This window comes from Protopterus annectens, chromosome 1.part1 (genome assembly GCF_019279795.1).
Source record: "Protopterus annectens isolate FY-2018-M chromosome 1.part1, PAN1.0, whole genome shotgun sequence".
Taxonomy (NCBI): domain Eukaryota; kingdom Metazoa; phylum Chordata; order Ceratodontiformes; family Protopteridae; genus Protopterus; species Protopterus annectens.
In genome coordinates, this window is record NC_056726.1 from 1,199,115,726 (window position 1) to 1,199,131,313 (window position 15,588).

The following is a 15,588-nucleotide window of genomic DNA, read 5'->3' on the forward strand; positions in this document are numbered from 1 at the left end:
AAACATTGTTTTTTAAATTGTGAAAAGAATAAAGAATTTTGGGAAAACTTAAAAAAAATGACTATATATAGAAAGGATTTAAGTGTTGTTGTGTCTTTCGGCTTTTCCCGGTTAGGTGTCGCCACAGCGGAACTCTGGTCCGCTAATGATTGGTAGTTGATTTTTACATGCCGAGTTACCAGCCCTGACACACAACCTTCAACGAAGGTATGCCCATTCATGCATGTCTCCATGCAGAAGACGCTCTAGCTGAGAATCGAACTGGACAGCATCTTACTGTGAGGTGACAACGCTACCGCAGCACCATTTCAGTTGTAAATATAAATATGATATTACATGGAAAGTATGATCAAGTAAAGAAATGTGATATTAGTAAATAGGATAATGTACTGTTTGTGACAATATGTGTGCTGCGGAAAAAAACGTGATAATTTGTTAAATAATAAGAAAATGGAAAAGGACGATGTATTAGATGAAACAGGAAAATGGTTATGAAATAAAGGGGGGTAGACGGTAAATATAAAAGGAAAAAATGAAAGAAATTAAATTACTTGGTTATTTTTTGTGCTGATATAAGTACTTTTAAGTATGAAAGCAGAAAACAGGAGAGTGCATACAACTGGTTAAAAGTTTTTTATGGTATAAAATTATTTTAAATGTTAATGTAGTACCCCTACCCTTCATGATAAGTACCATGGGATCACTTACATCTATATGAGCTGTCACCAAGTCAGGCAGACAGGACCTCAGTTTATTTTCACCTCTGATAAATGACACACTTAGGAGTACAGCAGCTCCCTTACCCTGCACATAAGTGCCAGAATGGGAGAATCAGTCAATCTACTTGGGGTGCGGAAACAACCCACAACCTTCTGATCTTCCAGCACTGAGGACGAGTGTGCTACCTGCTGTGCTGCTGAAACTGTTCTTATAATTTTGTATATAAATTCTGACTTTGATTGTTAAGTGGATGTTTAATAATTTGATATTATCCACACTCCCAATCCTAGATAAATCTTATATCTTCAGCAGATTGTATAATATATCTGAAATTATGATTTGCACTAATGTTTTATGAAAAAGGTATTAAATCCATTATATTGAAACAGATTTTGTGTAATAAGTACAATTTTTAACTGTTTCGTGTGTGGGTGTGTGTGTGTGTGTGTGTGTGTATGTGTGTGTGTGTGTGTGTGTGTGTGTGCGTGTGCGTGCATGTGCGTGTGTGTACGTGTGTGTGTGTGTGTGTGTGTGTGTGTGTGTGTGTGTGTGTGTGTGAGTGTGTGCATGCACGTGTGTATGTTGTTGTACTGATCAACTCTGAAAGGGTACTTAGACAAAAATACTACAGGAATGTTGATTGAAGAAAGTTATGGAGAAGGAAGTTTGTAGTTTGAAAAAGTAGGATATCGCTGCTAATTGAAGAATGAACAGCAGAGGAGATCTGAGATGTAAGAAGAATAAAGGGAAAAGAAGGGGCCCAAAACAGTACGTGTTCCAGTGCAAAGTAGTAAGAATGTATTAAGTGAAAAATGTGGATAATATGTTTAGCTGATCTCTTTTGATGAGAGCAGTTACAATGGCATGGTAACATGGAAAGAATGTAACCACTTGACTTAGGGGATTACAGATATAAAAACAAAGGGGTTTGCTAAGACATCCAGAAACACAGTTAGTGGGAAAATGGGGCACAACCAAGGGTGGTGAAAGAGAATAACTATAGAAATACGGAGATGTAGTCATAGCTGAAATGACAGGCAAGTGTGAGTAAGTTTAAGGGTAAAGGGAAAAATTGAAAGAAAAATGTAAGGCGTAAACATTTTAGGAGAGTGACCATGGAATCATTATGAATTCAGAAAAGAGGTCAAAGAATTGCTGAGAAAAACAAGCACATTACTGTTGAATTATCAGACTACTTGCTGCATATTAAGAGAGGCATAAAATGATAAATTAGTAGATGTTGTTTACAAGAGAAGAGTGAGATGGAATTAAGACAGAGAGAGGGAAAGGTGGATGAAAAAATATATATTTACAAAGATGACAAACACAGAAGTTTCATAAAACAATCAGCTGTATTAGTCATATGCACTATGTAATTATTTTTTTATTTTCACTTTGGTTTGTGAGGTATGTGATTCTAAGTTGGAGCACCTGTGTCACTGATCTTCCTCTGGCTATTGCCAGAATCTCATTTTTGTCTGAACATCATATTTTAATTACAGATGAGGGTGGGACTAGCCATGAGGGAGTCCTGGCAAATTTCAACATGCTTCTTGTTAGCGGTTATATTCTGACACTCTGTTTGCCTATGTTCTAGCACTCTGCATGGATTAAGCAAATGATCCAATTCAACATCTTATTGCACACAGGCCAACATTCAAAATTACACAAAATAGTATATATTTTATTAGCAGATTATTAAACTCAGGAAACATTTCCAAGAAATGCAAGAGTGAAGAAACACAACAGTTTGTTTAACAGTCCCTGAAATGATGCTGCAATCACAGAGTTGAAGTACAGATTAAGAGGTAGTTATCTGAGGCTTGAAACCAGCAAACAACATAATCAATAAGCTGAAGGCAGTAGCCTAGATGTGCCACAAATCTTGCAGTAATTAGGCTGATGCTGTGCTTTACAGTGACACTTGATTGTATTCATTTACCAGACCAGTCGTTTCTCTGTAATATAACAAAATGCAGAGACCCTTTCCAATGGCTCAGGATTCTTGCTTCAGGACCTGAAATTTATAAGTCACAACATGATGAATTTAGTTTCAGGCTGAAGCAATTCATTGTCAGCCTTATTGTTGCATTATGTTATTGCAGTAATTCTGGCTGTGTGCATCACCAAACAATGCAAACAGATAGGCAGACAAACAAGGATGACTAGTCATGGTAATGTTATTAACGCAATACTAAATCTCATGACATAAGTTTTTGGAGGCATTGTGCTATGCATGTGAGTTCTGTCAGCAGATCTAGTCATTGTAGGTTTTGTTATCTTTGCTGTATGTACTTAACTGCTCTAATAGAATAATCCTTATAATTGTTTCTGGCAATAAAATCTCACATTTAAATTTACAGCAGGGCAGAAGTGGAAATTTAGTGGACTCTACAATATATGACCAACCCTTCGGGTAGTTAATGGAGTAGCATTAGCAGTGGTTACACTGACATTACTGGCAGTGTAAGATGGCTGGCCAGGGTGAGGGTACTCTGTCACAAATATTCAAGCCTGCTAGTACTAGTACACTACAAAGTAACAGCGCTTGACTGAACAGCAGTGCTTCTGTGATGAGGGTGTGTGATTTGTGATGATTGCAGTGTTTTAATACAGCCTGTGTCCCTTTCATTTTTAAATAAAAGTGCACATGTCTTGTTACTCTATATAAGACAGCACAGGTTAGAGAGGTCCCATGATACCATTGTGTAATCTGCATACATTATAAGGCAGCATGACAGTAACTTTAAAGAGGAAGGAAAAGATATGATATTTGCACTTATTCTAGTTATCTTACTGACCATAACGGGAGTATTAGATGGGGTGAGACAGCCATAACGCACTACATCTTGGCATCCAGTATAAAATAAATGCACCTTTCCCCATTTTAGAATCAGTCTGAGCAGACCAATTGCCTGGCTGACAAACAAACAAATAAATAATCTAAATGCTCCAAGTAAATGATAGTACATCGAGAGAGCAGTGAGTTATACTTGTTTTAGAATCTCTCTCTCTCTCTCTATATATATATATATATATATATATATATATACACACACGAGTATAATATAAATGAAATGTGAAGCTGTCATATAAAGTAGATAAAAATGGATCTATTTAAAGAAGCAGAATGGAAATGCTTCCCCAGTTGGGGTTTAACATAGAAATGACAACCCCTGACACGTATCCTCTCCCACTGCAGCATCATCGTACTGGTTTATGTGGAAATAAGAACTAAGGCAATGGAGGAAGAACCGAGCGATCATCAGTGTTCTAACTTACTTTCAAAAGAAAAATAAAACAGCATCAATGTGTGTTAAAACCTCATAAAAGCAAAACTGCTAAAAGATTATTTTGTGATGCTGCGGCATGCAAGACTTATCATTCATCCTTTAGAGATGATTTATCCCTGGGCATTTGGGTCATCAAGGCATAGTACCTCAGTCTGGATGAGGAAAAATATCAAATTGCTCAGGCTCCTTTAGACCAGGAACAGGGCCACATTCCTCCCCAGCATAGTACTTGAAGTAACAAGACAAGAAGGAAAAGGAGACAGAGTGCATTGACCTGCTCTGTAATGTGTGTGCTCATGCACAACCTGTTTAATGTTTTCTTTCTGACTGCATCACATTTTTGTATGACGAAACAGGGTGCATCTTAGATGATTCAGTAGCTTTGTGGTAGAGTAAGTGGAGTGTTTCTTTGTTCATGTTCTAGTTGAAGCACATATTTCTTTAGGGCTCAGCTTGGAGCAGGGTTTTACCTCCTGATCTTACACTTGATATAGCACTTCATTTGAGCTCTGGTTGAAAACAGAGCAGGTGTGTACAGTCTCGCCTTCCCTCTCTTTGTCTGGCTATTTGACAAATACAGCTTAACTGGACTTTCAGCTCTACTTTTTCTCCAAAGTTTGAAAATAGCTAATACAATATAAATCCTTTCAGACTTATTAATGCTGTTTTAAAACTACTTAATCATTACTTTTGCCATTTAGTAAGTACAATAGTAACCTCAATGATGGCATTCTGGTGAAATAACATAATTTCTGATGGTGATAAGGCCATCCATCTGCAGAAACAGGCATCACATCACTGCTCGATGGCCCGCTATTTTTCTGTAGTGCTCATCCTATCAGACATCTCAGCCAGTATTGCTTACATACATAATTATATTAGTTAGATTATTTATCTTCTATATAACTGTCTTTCTCTCTGCCTGACTGTGTGCCTATCTACCCACATAACTACATGTCTGTCTATCTATATATGTTTCTATCTAGTCTGTTTATCCATCTATCATCTTGTTTGTTTTGCAGTTTTCTTTTTGTCATTGGTTATCTAAAGTGAAGCAGTCATCCCCCAGGCATAAAAGCCTGGTGGATGCAGTCAGCTGGAAGCAGTGGTCAGAGAATGTTGAAAGGTCAATTGAGATTAGGCTGAAGACCTGGAAGTTGACTGGAATGAAAGAGATGAGCTAAAATAATTATCATGGCATTAGCAGCTCACAATAAATGGCAGTGTCACAAAACAGCATGAGTGAAGTTGCTAGACAGATATGCAGGTTAGACTGGTATGGAATAAAGTACATCGGGAGACCTGGTGGTGGATGTCCAAGAAGTTATTAAAGGAAAGAAGGCATGCTGGAAGAAGAAGAGATAACCAGAAAAGATGGAACAACTACCAGTCAGCTAACAAAGAGGCCAAGTAAGCAGTCACAATGATTAATAACAATTTTGCAGCGTTAGTATCTCAACACCCAGCACAGTTGCTTTTAGTTCTAGAAGACCAGAAAGCTGTGGGTTCTATTCATACACCTGTCAATGGGATTACTTTTCCAAAACTGACACTACATTGCAACACAAGAGGGGTGCTCAACTCCTGAGTATGCCATCCTATGGATAAGACATTAAACTGATCTGCCTGATTTGGAGGTAGCTCATGTGGATCTAAAATCTCCAATGGCTTTTATTGAAAAAAGAGTAGGGAAGTTCCCTCATGCCTTGGCCAAATTCCCTCAGGTCAGAATGAATACCACCGTGTGTCTCCCCTGAAAAGAAACCATTGGAGGCACTAACATGATCAACAAAGTGTAAATAAAAATAAGTAATAGTATTAGTGAAATGCAAGCTCCTGGAAAGTGACTCAGCAGCTAGCGCAAACAAGCTTGGGCTGAAAGGCAATAACAGAAAGTTAAAGCAGGGGAGTCAGCGGACCATTTACAAGGGATGCCAGCAACAATCTGCTCATCCTTCCCGCGTACATCAATGGCACAATGAAGGAGTACTTCATTAAGCTTCTGAATGAAGAAAACCAACAGAAGCTGTACTGCTGTATGCGCAGCCTATGATGCAAGAGGAAGAAGAACCCGCAGAAAAAAAGTATGTAATGCATCGAGGAAAATCAAAGCAGGAAAAAGACGGGTTCATATGAACCTGTAGACCAAGGCCTAGCTGGGGTGGGGCAAAGTCTTCAATGCATTTGAGAATGCCAGCTGGTATTGAGGCATTTTAGCACTCCATGTGTGGCATAATCTGCCAGAAGCAGTTAGGCATGGTTTACAATGAAACAGAGTGTTTTTTTCTCTCATAAAAGTCAGAGGAGAGGGACTTTTTTGCCCTTATCTTAAAGTAGAGAAATTGAAGGAGGCACCAGCTATGATCATAATGATGGGTACATTAGGGTAGAAATGACTCCTGAGAGCATTTATCGCAGTTTGAGGAGAGAGGTGTATCGGCGATGACTTCAGAGTAAACATTGTAGTGCCAGTGTAGAAGAACAAAAGGGATACTCACAACTGCAGGCAGTATCAAACCCCTGTCACACTGCATTAAAGCAGAGTAGAAGGCACAGATGAGGAATGACTCACACTTAGCACTTGTGTATTTGGAGAAAGCATATGTAGAGATCCAAGTAAAGCTATCTGGGCAGTCCTGTGACATTTCAAAGCTCCAGAAATATTTGTAGAATTAATGCAGGCTAATGTTTCCCGATGGCAAGAAGTATAAACGGGTTTCCAGTGGAAGAGTGGGAATGAGTCACGGTTCTTTTCTGAGCCCACTCTTGCTCATAATGGTGTTGGACTGCATCACTAAACAGGTAGGGAAGGACAGAGCAACAAAGCTTCTGTATGTAGAAAATGCAGCAGTAAAAGCAGACTTGGAGCAGGAATTTCTTAAAGTATAGGGGACCGGAAAGCAAAGCAGAAGGCACATGGGATGATGCTGGGGTCAGAAAAGGCAATGGTCATGGCAGCAATGTGGGGAACTTGAAGAAAACTGAAAGTGAGACAGATTTGAAAATATTGGAATAGGTTGTCAGCATCAGTATCTGGGAAGTGTGGTTGAGGAGAAGAGAAATCTGAATGAGGATGCCGAAGCTGGAAGCAGAGATACTGTAGCATTCTGGCACAAAGTGTCATGCACAACATATCCTAGGAGACGGCAAATAAACTGAAAAGTATGGAGTACAAAACAGTGGTGCAAACAGTGCTTCTGTGTGATAAAGAAGCCTAAATACTAGAGGCCAAACAGCTGAGGAAGCTTGAGGTGATGGAGATGAGCTACCCTGAGATGGGTAATAAGATGCATACTGTATGACAGGTGAAGAAATAAGGACATTAGATAAAGCAAATGTAGCCTCAGTCACAGAGAGGTTCAAGAAGAACAGATTGCAGTAGTTTGGTCACGTGCATATCCCAGATCTGTAGGATATAAGAAGTAAAGAAGACACAAGGATGTCAAGTCAGGCTATGGACTGCATAACAGAAGACCTTCAACAGATAGCAAGACTGTTGAAGAAGGTATGAGAGTAGGTCTGAATCAAGAGAGAGATGCTCATAGTTGCTGTTCCATTCCAACCTTGTGTAATAGTGGGGTAAAAGGGGGATGATGGTGATGGTAATGCTGACAAGGTTTCCAGATAAGAGAAACGTACACATTTTACTAAAAATGTAACAGTACAGTGCTTCTCTTCTAGCCTCATTTTAGTAAAGGAAACACCAGGCAAAAACACTGCTTTTAAGATGCTTGTCTGTACTGAAGGACTGTAAAAATGTCCTCAGGAGTCACACCATGCTGCCCCAAGTAGCAGGAGATTATTTGGTCAAGACTGTCTTTCTGAAGCAACATTTAATCGATTGCTGCATCATTTTCTTCAGGATCATTGACCTTGCAGTTTGTAATACTGAAGTTTGGGTTTAGTCAGCCTTCCTGTTCATACAGGAGTATGGGAATCTTTGACTAAATAAAGAATATTGAAGTTTCTTCAAGTAAATATTTGATGAAGTGCCATTTTGGTCATTTGGTGGTGAAAGATTTCTTCAGTAAAATAAGGCTTCGATAAAATCATGGGCATCCTTTTATATTTTTTATGTTTACTTTTTTTTTCAACAAACTCTGGCAGAGCAGCTGAATACATGAATAATTTTCTCTTGCTCCTATGACTTTCAGCACAGATCTATCTATTGACAGAAGCGAGAGCAGCGGCTGAGTCTAAGTATCCGGGTCAGTTCTGATGTGTATTAATGACTGGACTTTTGCTGATAATTTTCTTTTTGTTCTCCACAACTATTACATTTTCCAAGAAAGTCTGATGCTTTAAATCTTTACTATAAAAAAAGTAGATTCTTAATCCTCAGTTCGGGTAGTATACTAAAACTTGCTTATAGCTATCTACAAAAACCTGTGGACACACATATGCTTGATTTTTCACTGCACAATTAACAGCTGTGAGAGCAGAACGTAATTATAGGGTCCTGCTCTGTACTGTACTTCTGGTTTTGTTATTTATGAGTTCTTCTAGTTTAGAATTAGATTTTTGTGTTACCAGATGGTAAAGCTTCTAACTGCAAGATAAATATATGAATATTGAAATAATAATCTCTTATAATGAAAAAAGAACTAGAGGGATGAAACTAATATGAAACCAAAAAGTGTAACACTGCTTATAGTATGAAACTGAATGATTTGCAGTCTTACCAAATAACAAGTCACTGTCCAAGATAAATAAGACATGCTTACTGTAACTGAGAACTATTATTTCTATGAGAATTCATTATACTAGTATGTGTGTGTGTGTATGTGTGTGTGTGTGTGTGTGTGTGTGTGTGTGTGTGTGTGTGTGTGTGTGTGTGTGTGTGTGTGTGTGTGTCTGTGTGTGTGTGTGTGTGTGTGTGTATGTTTTTATACTTGTATATATGTGTGTGTGTGCGTGTGTGCGCGTGTGCGCGTGTGTGCGTGTGCGTGTGTGTGTGTGTGTGTGTGTGTGTGTGTGCGTGTGTGTGTGTTCTTACCTTTTGTTGCATTTTGTATTAGTGTGTGTATGTTTATGATGCTGTACAGCACATTAAATGACACTGAGGAGCTCGTTGCAAATATATACTGCCTCAAAGATTTGGATCTTGAACTCAGTATGATGAAAGAAAAGAGGATGTTCTGTAACAGATATATGGTTTGCTCTAAGCTTTAAGAAGAGACAAATAATCATAATATTCTGCCCCTTTTAGTGCAGAAACAGAAATATTGTTCATAGGTGTGTACTAGGCTAAGAATCACAAGAGCCTTTGTAACCCTAGCCATGCATCTGATATCTCTGACAAGTTCTGGTACCCTTGATAAGTGTAAGTAGGGGCAAGGAAGATGAAAAATTTAAAAGCAGGGGCTAAGAGATGAACCATTTACAGGCTGCCTGTGTACATTATAGAGTGAAACCATAGATACATTCCTGTTCCCCATCCAGTTGTCCAAGTTATACTTAAATTGGATTAGGGACTCTGCTTCTTATGGATGGGAACCTGTTCCATAGACGGGGTAGTCTCTGGGATGCATACCTGTCTCTCAAGCAGGTCCTATTTATATCTTAGGCAAGGTTTAAGTCTTTAGAATGGGTTATTGTGGTGCTGTTTGTTTTGTGGATATGCAGTAGGTCCATTATATGGGGTCTGACAATGCCCTGTATGCCAGGCATAGATGTCCCCCTCAACAGCCTGTAGGAGACAGAATACAGGAATATAGCCTTGAGGCAGTCTGCATAGGACATATTACTTATACCCTGTATTCTTTTATTGAGGAACCTCTGTGGACATTCCAGTTGTTGGATATGCCTGGTTAGGTACAAACCAAAGAAGGCATTGTACTCAATGATAGGACTGATGAATGCTGAATATAGTGAAACAATGACTTCCTTGGACCTAGATGCCATATGTCTGTTTATAAGTTGCACAGCATAGAATGATTTCCTTACTACAGTAGACACCTGATAGTCAAACACTAGATTACTCTCTATGTGTGTTCCCCAAGTTCCTGACTACTGTGTCAACTCTTAGGGGTGTGTTGTCAATATGATTGTTATCCGGGGTGGATGGCATGGTGGGAATTGGAATTTATTTCTATTTTGAAGGAACATTTTAATATTCTTTTCTTCTGTAGATTTATTGATGATTTGTTTTTTATTATAGAAGGAAACACGGATACGGTTTCATTATTTCTTAACAAAATTAATTCTTTTAGTGAATATATTAAGTTTACATTAGGTGAAGTAGGCTTAGCAGTTAATTTTCTAGACACTCATATTTGGTGGGATAATGATGAACACACTTTTCACAGCAAAATCCATAGAAAAGAAACTTTTACCAACGGCTATTTACATAATAATAGTGGACATCCTTCACATATGAAGAAAAACATCCCAAGAGGACAGTTCATCCGAGCTTGTCGGATGACTACAAAACATGATGTATTGGTTTCTGAATTCCACTTCATCACATATTTATTTCAACAAAGAGGATATAATGTGGACATATTATTAAATACTGGTGAGGAAATATATAATAAAAGAGCAACCCATTATCCGCCATACTGCATGACACTCATACAGTTTTCACCCGCAGTAAAAAAAGTAATGTTAATAATGACATCATTTGCTCTTTTGATATGAATGTAGATAATTATAAGATTCAAAATATTATTCGGAACAACTGGAAAGTTATACAAGGAAATAAAGACATTTTCAAAATAGTTGGGAAAGACCCCAAATTTGTGTTCCGTAAGACGAACACACTTAAAAATATATTAGAAAAACATGACCACACCAATTCAGTAATGGTGAACAAAAGAAGGGGAATGTTTCGCTGTTATAATTGCCATGTCTGTAGATATATAGCCGAGGGTCCATACATCAATATAGCTACTTTTGATAGAATTATTCAAGTTTCTGACTTTATTGACTGCAACACCATTGGGGTTGTGTATATTAGTATTTGCTCTTCCTGCCCTGGATTTTATGTAGGAATGACATCTAGGTCCTTAGCTACACGTATTAAAGAGCATTTATATGCTATTAAAACCAAGGACCATAATAATGCTTTATACAAGCATTCTATTTCATGTACTACATTTAATAAATTTTTATTTTCAGTATTAGAAAAATGTAAACCAGATAACAGGGCTGGGGATTTTAAGAACTATATTGAGCAAAGGGAATGCTTATGGCAGATTAAGTTAAAGGCTGATGTTTTTCCTGGCCTTAATGAGAGTATAAATCTAAAATGTTTTTTAAAAAATGGGAAATTAATGATTAACAAATATGATGGTATTGATTTAAGGGCTTTTTTTAATGTTTAAGGCTATCTACTTGTACATTTAGTACAATTTTATTTTTATACATTATAATATAACTCACGTTGATAATTTAATTGATTGATTGTTTTTTAATTGAACTTGCTATTTAAGCACTTCAGTGCTTTGAGTTTTTGTATTCTGATGAAGTTGTGACGAAAGCGGAAATTAAATCTTTTTTTACGCTATTACCGGCCTCAGCTTTGTGTCTTCCAATTGTTGTCTGCCATATCATCTTTTAATCAGTTTTTTAGTGTGTCATTTGGTTACTGGAGTTTTTATTTGTTTTGTCTTTCATGGCAGACGTTGCGGATGATACCATGATGAACTTATCGGTGCATTCTACACCGACGTCTAAATTGGACAGTGGCACTGATAAAGTGAACCGTTTGCTTATTTCAACGCTTATGGACATCCAATGCTCTTTGAAATTTCTTGTGGCGAAGGCCAGTAACTCTGCGAGTGTTAGTGATACACCTAGCCCAATCGGGGCTTGTACGGAACTACCGACGGTTATTCATTTAAACAGTTCAGGTTTTTCTGATCAACGAGCAACAGCTAACCAAGGAACTGTCAATAATGTAGTTGAAACTAACAACGCTAACTGTGCGGGTTTATTAAACCGCCACGAGAATCCCTTCAACATGTACAAACGGAGTTCGTCTTTATATGGCGATAATTACATCAACACTCAACGGGACCTTTTGCTTAAACTCTTGAAAAGGTACAAATCTTTAGATTTAGAAAATTGCTATTTTATAAAATGTATTGAATTAGGCATTGTTCCAAAGGGCTTACGTTTTTTTAAATGCCCAAACGGAGTGGGAGTTGATCATCCTATGTTTGACTCTTTAACTACTTTTTTCAATAATGCTGGGCTCCGTTTTCTACAGTTGTTAATTGATAATAATACAGAGAAAATGTCCTTGATATTTAATGATATTAAGGAAGTCGAGGCTGGACTTAAACAACGTGTGTTAAGCAGTGACTTTAACTCCCTATATACTTTTTTTTCTAAAGAGTTAACGGAACATGCTAAAGTAGTTACTAACAGAAAACAGTCTAAAATGGAAAGGGACATTGCTTGTTATCATGACAAAACAGCTTATAGCCAATTTTTGCCTAACCCACGGAATCGAGATTTTCGTTCACAAGGACATTCCACCAATACACGATTCCGTACAGAAGCGGTTGCTAACAAGCGGACCATTGTACCTAACATAGTTGCAAGTGACAATCTTTTTAGCAACTATAATGCGGAATTTCCGCCACTTATACCAAGTTCGTCTTGTACTGACATTACTAAAGACCTACAAGAGGACAGACAAGCTGATAGTAACGGCATCAGGAGGGCTATAGTTGGGAATTCAGAGTGCCGTTCTATTTCCAGTTTGGTCAACAACTCTAACAACAGGACTGACATCAATGAACCTATTAATAGTCATAAGAATAAAAAGAAAGGGCAAGACACGGACAATACTAAAAGTACTATTTTGACAAGGAGCCGCACTTTTTTGGGCTCAAATTCGTCGGGGGACGAATGTTAAATAATGATGGAGTCAATGGTGATGTTTTTGGCATCATTAACCTATCTAAATATTGCTTTAGTAAGGTTGAATTAGCAGTACTAAGTTATGGGTTCAATTTTATTCCACATAAAAAGGCTAATTTTGGTAGAACTATAATTGACCTAAAAAAGTATACTAGAAAATTGAATTTGTCTTATCTGATGCACGACATTCCCCCATCTAATAAATGTCTACATAAACCCTCTTGTTATGTTCCCAGTCTGCATTATACATTAAAAATTTTTGAAGACTTGTGTATTAAAGATATTGAAACTTTATTCAAAATCAATTCTCATTTCCATGATAACTTGACAGTCCAAGAAAGGACAGCCTTAAGCAATTTAAAAAAACTTACAGCTACACTTAGATTCATGAAAAGCGATAAAGGGTCCAATCTAGTCATCATGGAACATGAACAATACAATGATGTTATGTTAAAAACATTAAATGACGTCAATGAATATGAGCCTATAGCCTATTATGACATATTAAAAAACTTTGAAGTGGTACATTCATATCTATATGATGCTTTGATGACCAATGAAATTAATTTGAAATTATATAATTTTTGTTTAATTGATAAACCCAAAATTGGTGTTGTTTTTGGTGTCCCAAAAACTCATAAAAACGTATGTAATCCACCTTTACGTCTTATTGTTTCTTCCCCTCATTCTGTGACTGAAGGAATTTCTTTACTTGTTGATGCCCTTTTGGGACCTTTGATTTATGATAATGTATCTTTCATCCAAGATTCTTGGCATTTTTTGGAAAAACTCAACATTTTTTCCCATGATATTTCTATCCACAAATTTGATAATTCTAAACATGTCATGTTAACCGTAGATGTTATTTCTCTTTATTCGTGTATTCCTCATGATGAAGGTGTTGAAGCTGTTCGTAGCTATCTAACTACTAAGAAATTATTTAACAATTCCTTTATTAATGTTATATGTAGATTTATTGAAATTATTTTGGAGAATAATTTTTTTATGTTTGGCAAGGCCTATTACAGGCAAAAACGTGGTGTAGCCATGGGGTCATCAGCAGCACCTGCCTTTGCTAATCTTGTAATGGCATGGTGGGAATTGGAATTTATTTCTATTTTGAAGGAACATTTTAATATTCTTTTCTTCTGTAGATTTATTGATGATTTGTTTTTTATTATAGAAGGAAACACGGATACGGTTTCATTATTTCTTAACAAAATTAATTCTTTTAGTGAATATATTAAGTTTACATTAGGTGAAGTAGGCTTAGCAGTTAATTTTCTAGACACTCATATTTGGTGGGATAATGATGAACACACTTTTCACAGCAAAATCCATAGAAAAGAAACTTTTACCAACGGCTATTTACATAATAATAGTGGACATCCTTCACATATGAAGAAAAACATCCCAAGAGGACAGTTCATCCGAGCTTGTCGGATGACTACAAAGCATGATGTATTGGTTTCTGAATTCCACTTCATCACATATTTATTTCAACAAAGAGGATATAATGTGGACATATTATTAAATACTGGTGAGGAAATATATAATAAAAGAGCAACCCATTATCCGGCCATACTGCATGACACTCATACAGTTTTCACCCGCAGTAAAAAAAGTAATGTTAATAATGACATCATTTGCTCTTTTGATATGAATGTAGATAATTATAAGATTCAAAATATTATTCGGAACAACTGGAAAGTTATACAAGGAAATAAAGACATTTTTAAAATAGTCGGGAAAGACCCCAAATTTGTGTTCCGTAAGACGAACACACTTAAAAATATATTAGAAAAACATGACCACACCAATTCAGTAATGGTGAACAAAAGAAGGGGAATGTTTCGCTGTTATAATTGCCATGTCTGTAGATATATAGCCGAGGGTCCATACATCAATATAGCTACTTTTGATAGAATTATTCAAGTTTCTGACTTTATTGACTGCAACACCATTGGGGTTGTGTATATTAGTATTTGCTCTTCCTGCCCTGGATTTTATGTAGGAATGACATCTAGGTCCTTAGCTACACGTATTAAAGAGCATTTATATGCTATTAAAACCAAGGACCATAATAATGCTTTATACAAGCATTCTATTTCATGTACTACATTTAATAAATTTTTATTTTCAGTATTAGAAAAATGTAAACCAGATAACAGGGCTGGGGATTTTAAGAACTATATTGAGCAAAGGGAATGCTTATGGCAGATTAAGTTAAAGGCTGATGTTTTCCTGGCCTTAATGAGAGTATAAATCTAAAATGTTTTTTAAAAAATGGGAAATTAATGATTAACAAATATGATGGTATTGATTTAAGGGCTTTTTTTAATGTTTAAGGCTATCTACTTGTACATTTAGTATAATTTTATTTTTATACATTATAATATAACTCACGTTGATAATTTAATTGATTGATTGTTTTTTAATTGAACTTGCTATTTAAGCACTTCAGTGCTTTGAGTTTTTGTATTCTGATGAAGTTGTGACGAAAGCGGAAATTAAATCTTTTTTTACGCTATTACCGGCCTCAGCTTTGTGTCTTCCAATTGTTGTCTGCCATATCATCTTTTAATCAGTTTTTTAGTGTGTCATTTGGTTACTGGAGTTTTTAATGTCATTATTATTAACTTTTTAAATTCAATTATCTTCTCCAGAGTATTTTGTTGTGTTATTTCCCTCAGTACTGGAAGCG